This window comes from Talpa occidentalis, unplaced genomic scaffold (genome assembly GCF_014898055.3).
Source record: "Talpa occidentalis isolate TD23 unplaced genomic scaffold, MPIMG_talOcc4v2.1 talOcc4.5, whole genome shotgun sequence".
Classification (NCBI taxonomy): Eukaryota; Metazoa; Chordata; class Mammalia; order Eulipotyphla; family Talpidae; genus Talpa; species Talpa occidentalis.
In genome coordinates this window covers 104,448,762-104,458,317 of record NW_023604861.1, presented here as the reverse complement: position 1 = coordinate 104,458,317, position 9,556 = coordinate 104,448,762, and the positions used below count along the sequence as shown (strand labels likewise).

Sequence of the window (9,556 nt, the reverse complement as noted above, 5' to 3'; positions counted from 1 at the left end):
CAGAGGGCCTGCAACATCACCAGTCCTTTCTTCTGGGTTGATGCCATCTGACTGAATTGACTAAGTCTTAGCTCCCTCTGCCCTGAGGAGGCTGATGTCTGGAGGCGATATAATACAGAGGACTGCTGTGCAAGGACCACAGGCAGCTCCAGGGGGTCTACAGAGTCCCCCACAGATCTGGTTTTAAGAGCTGTGCTCTTCATGAAAAGCCAGCTTATTAGATTGATTTCACATTCATCTTCACCTTTCTGCTTCTCCTGAAGAAAGCTCTATGGCAAATATTGGCAGTAAAATTATTCACCATCGTCATTTTAATCTTAAACCAACTCATATTTAATGTCCACTCAAGTAGGTGGGCTAAACACCACCTATTCTCACTCCCTCCAGGTGACTGGCATCTCATTTTCCATCCAAAATTAGAGAAAATACCAAAACTCAGCAGTGATCTTGCTTCTGGAGGCTTGTTGGAACTCCAAACACATACCCCTGACAGATACAACAGGGATTAATGAGCCGTGACCAGAAGTTTGATTTTTCTGTCAAGTGCTCCCATCCGTTTTTAATAAACAGAAGAACAACATAAACTCTATTGCTGGCTTTCTACAGCTTAAACCAAGCCAGTTGCTCCTGTACCATGAGTGCTGAGCTGAGTTATGATTCTAAACGACCCACAAATGCTTTTACGAGCCCCACCGGTCAGCTACTCTGGTGACTGGCTTGGCTTCCCCGGTTCCATTTCTTTGCCTCTGCTCAGTGTGGCCTGCTGGTGCTTTGCCAGGAGAAAGCGACAAGTGTAATATCACATTTACAACTAAATGGCTTCAATTTATTGTCATTGGTGTAAAAATGCCAAAATACCCACTGTTTTCCCTTTAAGCCACGCTGTGTGCTCTTTTGCAGAAGGCGGCCTCCTGCAAGGCCTAGCTGTTGAGCCAAGGTACAGAGAACTTACAGTAGCAGATGGGAAGAACCAGGTAGACTGCAGGGAGACGCCTGTGCCATGGCCTCGTCCTCTGGTCTGATGAAGCTGTATTTTGCTTCCATGCAATATCTATCCTTCCCCCAAATACTCATTACCTGAGCTTGCTCTGTCCACATTTGCTGAAAAACCACGTTGCTCAAAAAAGGTGTCCAGGTTGTAAAAAATGGTTAGGGATGAGAATGTGTTTCCTTCTTTTCTCTTCTTTTCTTTTTTGGTTTGCAAAAAACCAACCAGGTTAGGTTAATGGGGGACATTTGTGTCTTCATTCCCTGATGCAGCTGCTGAGAAAGACTGACTGCCTTAAACCAAACTGACCACAGGATGTCACCAGTGTTCCATAAAAATTTCCCTGAAAGGGCATTTACCTGGTAAAGCAAAACTCGTTTCTTAAAGAGGAAAGGTCAGAACACACATATACGTGGTCGCACCTACCATTTCAAACAAATTCTGCCTTTGGAGAGGCAGTCTTGGCTTCATTGCAGAGAATCAAAGCAGATCTGAACTGAGATTGTCCTTGAAGAAGAGGAGCCAGCGACAAGCAAAGCCACTAAACTTAACAGCCCAGAGCTGCTATTTAATTGCCCCTGAAGAGAAGTCACCCGGAGGTGAAGTTAATAACCAACACCAGATCTTATTTTTTTCACTTTCATTTTCTTTGGAAGCTTCATGTTCAAATAATATGGTGACCAATATCTGTGCTGCTCAAATACCTTCCTTGACATATTTAGCACATCCCAAAGTGAGAGACTAAAAATATGAAAGGGACACAAACAGACATCTAAAAACTTATTGGGTAAAGACATTTTAAAACAGAAATTAGGAAATAACTAGCCCAATCCTCTCTGGTATTATGGCTGGGTAGCACAGCCATGGCTTTGAAAAGGCAGTTATGGATAAGATGTTTAAAGTACTATTCCCGGGAGTCTATCAGTCACTGAAAATTATGGAGGCAACGTGTGAGACTGCAAAACCTTTCTTCTGTCTCTTCATTAATTGTCAGATCACAAAGTTCTCTATGAAGAACATCTATGATTTGGGGTGCCAAGCCAAGTCAGCCTAAGGTCTCAGTGCTTGGCTGGACTCTACCCTGGCCTGGATGAATCCAGTTCCAAATAAATTCAAGTTGGTTTATGTTATTAAAGCTTCATGGGGTGACTTAACAAATACATTACCCTTATAAATTCTGGTGTTATCATTGTCCTTACCTTTACTTGACGGGAATCTATCTACAGACTAGGGGACTCTTTCCTTCAAGGGGAAGCAGCTACCACCTCATACTGTTAGAAACAGTATACAAAGAGTTTGGATGGAGGCTGTTTTCCCTTTATTTTATTTGTATACCTGTATAAAATCCTGAACATCTGTTATTTTAAAAAAACTAATGTAAACAATGCTTTTATTGACATGGAGACTAAACGTGATGAATTGTGTCTCCCCCACAACTCAATTTATATGTTGAATATCTGGGCCCCTCGTATTTCAAATGTGTCCATGCTTGGGGATAGAATCTGTAAAGAGATGATTACATTAAAATGATGTTATATGGGTGGACCCTAATCCAACATAACTGGGGTCCTAAGAAGAGATTTGGACACAGACACACACACAGAGGAGGTCACATGAAGCTACTGGAAGAAGATGGCCTGAAAAGAAACCAATCTTGCCAATACTTGACCTTGTACTTCCAGCCTCCAGAATTGTGAGGAAATAAATTTCTGTTGTTGAAGACACCTTGTTGGTGATACTCTGTTATGATAATCCTAGAAAACTAATCAAGAGGCTAAAGTAGGTAGACTTGGTAATCTAGTTATATAATACTAATTATAGGCTCTCTGGTTAAATATCACTCCCATCCTAATAATAATAAAGGACACCAACAGAGAATTTGGTACAATCTGTATATTTTACCAGACCAGTTATTTATATCAACTTACATGCCTGAGTTTATTATTCCCATTTTCCAGATGAGAAAACTGAGGTGAGGAGTTTGTCATATCAAGCTCCAGGGGCCACTATGCAAAGTGAGCCATTTTGGAAACCAAGGGGAGGGAGGGTCACAAAAAAGGTGCCTGGCAGAAAAAAGATTGTGAAATTTTCTTCACGGTCTTCTCTTTGATTCATTTGTTTCTGACAACATATTTTAACCTGTGAGTAAATTTGGAATAGAATGCACCTTCCCTAGGACATATATTGATTACCCAGAGCCTAGTTTATGCTCATGCTCTCTAACTCACTACCCTCAATTCCCTGTGGGTTGCATTAAAATGGCAGGGAGGTTGGGAGTGAATGGGCAGAGTCAACATTTGCTGAGTGGGGTCAGTCACAAAGTGCTAACATGGATGGTGGTAACTCCATGATTCACATGGAATTAGAGAATTGTGGAACGTGATGGACATTACAAGCCCCCTGGTCCATTTAATTCATGTCTCAGTGATAGCACTTATTGTGGACTTAACCAATTTAGCATGGGTGTGAGTCACCCCCCCTCAAAACAGGATTCCTTAGTGCACCCCAAATATGCAAGAGGTACACTTCCTTCTTCAGCTGTGATAGAAACTGATGCCTAGATTTCACACCATGGTTTGGTCAGATCAGCCACCGGACCAACCCAGAAGCTAGCTTGGCTCATAGTCCAGTGTTCTTTGACTATGCTACCTCATGCAAATAGATCTGGATTGGTTAAAAAAAAAAGAAATTGAAGAGCTGAGAGTTAATTATTCTCACCACAAAGGAATTTGCCACTCTAAGAAAGGATTCACCATCCAGACTCCACTAAATAAGCAGCTCCCCTCATGTAGTGAAAAATATGATTAGTTTTATAGAAATTCAATTGACAACTCTTTAAAATCTACCTATGCTGTAAAGTGAAAGGGAGCACACAAGATGGGTTCAATAATCACCCCCCAGGAGTGTTAGAGAAGGCAGATGTCACAGGCATGGGAAGAAGGGCCACAGTCTCTGCTCTTGAACTGGAGGCAAGTTTCGAGAAGCACTAAGCTAACTCTACTTGCATTAGACCCCAAAATCCTTCTCAATAACTTGTGAGGTAAGAATGATGATTGTCCCCCTTTCACAGGTCAGGAAACTGAGGCATGGCAAGATTAGGCAACTTGTTGCAGATCAGTGATCCCCACCGACCCAAAGCACTCTGAGTCTTGCACAAACACAAAACATTTGCTTATACGTGAACTTGAAATGTGAAAAGTAAATAACAACAGCTAGACATTCACTTACTCAAAAAGAGAAAAAACATATTGACGTTCTGGTTTTCAAATTGTTCAATAACTGGAAACTAGCTTCAAACTTGAGTCTGGCATAGTTCTGAGGGGTCAGTCAAGAGGAATAGAAGATTTATTTTTAAAAGACAACCGCTATGTTTTCAAGACAACGCTATCAATTTGACGTGGGAGGAAACAGACGCAAAGGAGGTGTCATTTAAACATTTTGGAACTAATGGATATATATGTATATATAGCTATACATATATAGTAGACTATAAAGGAAACCCATCGAGTTTTGATAACTGAAAAACATTGTGAACTGCAGACCATTAAAATCCATTTTTAAGGATTAGGAAAAATATTCAGGTCATTATTTGTTCAACTCAGCCATTTAATTACGTGAATGTCTTTTTCAAAGTCCTCTACTAGCGTCTCCAAGGATACTTGTGAATGTTCTGTGCCATGTCTTCTTTATAACAATAATAAACAAAAGGTAAATACAATTTGGTGATTAAGTAGCTGTTGTCTTTTCTTTGACCAGCCGGCCTTCACTTCATTTAATTAATCTGTTCATCGCTGGTGCGTATCAGCTCTTAACAATGCTTTGGGATACTTAGGCTTCCTGGTGTACAAAACGATGATCGAATCGTGTGGTTTGATACTGAATTGCATGGTTAGAGGTGGGTTTTGACACAATCATTACGGAAGCTTTCCTCATACTTATGTGTGATGAGAGAGTTTGAGGAGCTGTTAGTGACTTCCACTGGCTTAAGCATCCACAGTGTGTTATAATACTTTGTGGATTCATCAGCTTAAAGAAAGCAAACACTTTATAAAATTTGCAAAGCACCATGCAAGGTACCCTAGTAGATGTTTGGTTGCTTTTTGCAGTTACCTAATGCTATGTTGGGCAAACTTCTCTAAGTAAATGTTTAAGCCTGGTAACTTACTTGGTTTTTCGTTTTGTTCTTAAAGCACAGAGCACTGCTACTCAGCAAGTCCTTCCCCTTCTGCAGCTGTCTGTCTCTCTGTGTCCACATTTTCCTCCACGGCTGCCTTCCGTCAGTGTACTGGCCATTTCTGGTAGGAGAATCATGGGGCTGGAGGGATGATAGAGGATGAGGGGCAAAGGCAGGGACCGATGCCTACATTTGATGCCTTTCCAAGCTGAAGGCACTGACTAATGAGCAAAAGCCACTAATGAAGAGTGAAGCTGGGCTTTCCTTTTCCAGAGACTGAGCCCGTTACTTTCTTGGTGCCCCTTAGCCTAAGGGCACCCAGTCTGCTTCCTGAATGGATGACTCCTGGCTAACTGTGCCCTCCCCCACCCCAGTCCTGGTGCCAGTGGCCGTGAATAACCTTGCTTTTGTGTGTATTTATTTTATTCTGAATTTCTCCACCCTGGTTCTTTCCATCTCCAAATCCTACCCCCCACTTGCTGGCCCCATGTGGTGATGTTTCTTGAAATGTTAGATTCTTTCTTCCTTTATCCCCCCTCCAGTTCTGGAAGCATTTTGTTTCTGTACTGCTTTGTGAAGCTGGTGCTGAGTCCAGATCCTTGGGGCTTTAAAGTTGAATTAATTATTAAACAGGAAGGGAGCAGTACTTTCAGCAGGCGCCAAGTAACTCTACTTAAACTGCAACCTGGTACTGTCTTCCCACCCTGTGCTTGTGCTGTGGTTTGCTGAAGGCAACTGGAGATTTTTATTCTAGTTTTAATCAAGCATTTCTGTAAGTTTTCAGGCATTTAAGATTTGGCAATGACGGCCTGGGAAGTTGGTCTTCATCACCTCCTGACCGTTTGGCCAAAAGAAAAAAAACTTTTAAAATCAGAATTACTTTCCCAAGTGCATAAATCAATCTAAAGTCACCTACTCTCAACTCTTCACCTTTCTTAAGAACATGATGGTCTTTTCTTACGTGCGATAGATGTGTAATATATTTATAGCATTTAGTTCCCATTTGTGGACAATAGTGTTTTTCAAATAAAACAATCAGAAACGTTGACTTTGTTGCCTTGTGGTTGTTATCATGATTGTTTTACTTTAGGGGCGAAGTTGATGATATCAAATCCTATATTTAAAAATACTAATGAGGAATCCCCGCAGAATTTCTGAATTTCCCAAGTCTAGGCATTGATACTTTTCAGAAATCCACAGCCCATTGCGATTGCTGGGTCTGTCTGGCCCAGATCCTGGTAAGGGCGTTCTCCCAACGCTCCTGGAATGAGACGGTGCCAGTGTTTTCTGGAGAAATTCAAGCCCATATCAAAGGTATTCAAGTAATAACCTGAAAGGGCAAGCTGCCCTCATGCGGGGCTCCCCATCTGATTTTCACGGGACTCCTGGCGTGTGGTGGCAGGCCTTTCCCAGTCTCAGCTGACTGACTGCACAGGAAGCGCGATGGGAAGCGTGCTCAGCTCCATTAAACCTCACGCTGTGTCTGAACAGCGGTGCAGGCTGGGGGAGGGGGGAACATCTACGTGGGTGCAGCTGGGTGCGTAGGCAGGAGCGTGAAGCATCCTCGAGAGGAAAGGGAACAAAGATTTGGTTAAAAATTTAGATTCATGCATATAAATTTGGAACAGGGCAAAAAAGCAGTAAGTCCAATGCGCACAACCCAGCCTGCGGGCTTGTGGCAAAGTGTGCGTGTGAGAACCCCCCAAACTGAACACGCGCAGCCGCGTCACCCCTGCAACGTGTCCCAACATTTATATGCTCAGAATTTTGTCGAAATGAGAGATGTTCTGTGAGCCTCGCTCTCGAATATTATTTTTAAGTGCTTCTATTCTCGCTAAGGATTAAAAGTAGTATATTCTTGCTGCCAATTCTTTGTTTTAATATATATATAAAAATTCTACCTTGTGGATATGATCTGTCTTGGTTATGTAACTTCCATCAAGCAATAAAGTTAATTTCCATAAGCCAAATAAGTCAATTATAATAAGTAAAAATGTGTGTGTTAGTCCATCAGCTTATTTTAAAAAGTTGGTTTGAGGAAGCCAGATAAATTTACACTTCTAAAACTCTAACTAAATTTAAAATTTCAACAACCTGTTTTCCCCAGAATGGCTACCTTTTCCTTCGACTGTATTTTTCTCACCATGTCCCCCTTTGACCTCGGTGCTGAGGTTATTGTGGGGCCCCTACTCTTGGGGTGTCAAATTTGGCCATATAATTTAGGATCTTCTAATGGCCATACTGCAATCACTATGCTTCTAAATACAGTAAATAATTTAAAACTCAGATTAGAAACGATCAGTAAATCCTCATCATCCAATACTTGGAAAATATTAAGTGGTCAGCTTGTGTACAATTTCCATCTGTTCTTCAGGTCCCATTTTCATTCCAGAAAACGTATTATGAGCGGGTTTTAAAATTGAATAATAACATTTCTGACCTCTGACTAAAAAAGAACCTTGCTCCTTTTTGTTTAAAAATAGGGTGATACTCTTATCTCATGTAGATTCTGCAATACAAAAATTTCAAAAATATTGCATTTAAAGTGACCTCCCCCAGGGCCGGCCTACCTCTCTTACGTTCAGCCATTAGAGCACACTAGAATAGAATTTTCACTAAGTTGGAAAGTAGAGCTAGTCAACAACAATAACCATGCTGTAACCAGTAAAATGAAAAGAATCAGAGAATATAAAACATGCATGCATTCCTTTTTCAACACCTCTTATTATCCCTAGCTTTAAAGAGAACTCGAAGAATGCTGTGCATACCAACTTATAGTTTCCCGAAGACTTTCTCCCATGACCTCTAAAAAATAGTTAGGAAAACGTGTGATTCTGTCTGATTCATGTCAAATATGTTCCAGGAGAATAACAAGGCATTTCTGTCGTCATAAGAAATTTTCACTTAATAAGTCCTGCCTGAGCAGTTGTCACCTTCCTTACTTGATGTTTTGGAACTGCCAGTGCCGGGCAGCGGGCTCTGCTGTGTGAAAGGCTCCTATCGGGGTGAGTCGACCGCGGTCTCTGCAGGTGTATGGGCTGCAGCCCTAGGCAAGACTGTCCCTGCCTTCCCCAAAGGTCTCCGAGCCCTTCTGTCGCCCAGATGGTTCCAATTTGAGGCCTACACTCCACACTGGAGCTGTATTGAGTTTCTTCCCTGAAACCAACAAAACCTGCTTCAGCATTTTGCTTGGATTAAAATATTTGTCCCTTTTTTCACAGGGCAGAAGAAGGACTCCTGAAGCCTCCGAAGGAAGGAAATCATTACAGGGCCCTACAGAAGTAGGTCATGTGCTACAGCTGCTCATAGTTTAAGAGGAAGAAATATAGGACCTCAAACCTGGAACACAACTCTTTCAAAATGCTTGTGAGCAGCCCAAGAAAAACATCCTCCCGAGGCTTATCTAATAACCATGATCTCTAATCGTCTCAATGTGTGCTCGGGTTTCCTTGGGAGTTTGCACCTACTTCCCAGAGCTAACGAGATACTGAAACAGAACAGAAAAATTTAATGAAGGGGATTTAATAGTTTGTGTTAAAGCTAATATGGTCCATTAGAAGCTGTCATTTTTATAAACAACGAAGATCTGTTACCCTCATCTTTGGTGTAAAGCCATTCCATGCAGGACCTGTAAACACTCATAACGATCTGGAGAACATGCGTAAAAGACAATTAAGGCTCTGCTTGAAAAGTCTGTTTTCCTCACATATTTGGTTTCCTGCTAAATAAACTCATAAAGATCATACATGTGCAAACAGATGCTTACATTATAAAAAATAACATGTGTATGCATTTATTTAAAAAAATCAAAGAACAGGCATCATCTAAGTATTTTTGGTTTCTATAAGCTTGAGAAATATGAGACATGATTAGTCAAATGAGGAGCGCAATTTCTATTTTTTTAGCTTATACTGTAATAATAAAGCCACCACTATTTTATGGCCATTTAGAGAACACAAGATTAATAGTTCCGAATACGATTAAAGGTGTAATGACAATCTTCAAGAGTTATAAAATAAAAAGTTTCTGTAAAATCTTTTTATTGCCAAGATCAACTATTCTGCTGTGATTTACATAATTTTAGGATTTACTTTTTCACTGTAGCAGGCATCAGGCAGAGACAGGCTTTAGACCTTCTATACTTTTTGAGACTAATATTTGAGAAAATGAAATCTGCCTGACTCTTACTTTGTAAATAGAATTTTGTCCCTTGCTCTGCCTTTTCATTTAAAGACAAACAACTCCTTTTTATAGGTTTTAGGTTTTGCAGAATTGGATAAAAAAATTCTTATGTACTGCCACCCCCAACATGTCCTTCTTTATAGAGGGAAGAGGGGGTGAGGTCCAGATTAAAATTATTCTCTTTATTCGCATAGACTTGAAGTCTCCACTGA

At 40.9% G+C, this 9,556-nt stretch overlaps 1 long non-coding RNA gene across 1 annotated transcript; it reads left to right on the top strand.

The window, feature by feature from the left end:
* Positions 1-897: 897 nt before the first annotated feature.
* LOC119259284 (uncharacterized) lies at positions 898-8,905 on the top strand. The gene is made up of 2 exons (XR_005128416.1): positions 898-974; positions 8,384-8,905. It is a non-coding gene; the product is annotated as an uncharacterized LOC119259284 (long non-coding RNA).
* Positions 8,906-9,556: the final 651 nt, after the last annotated feature.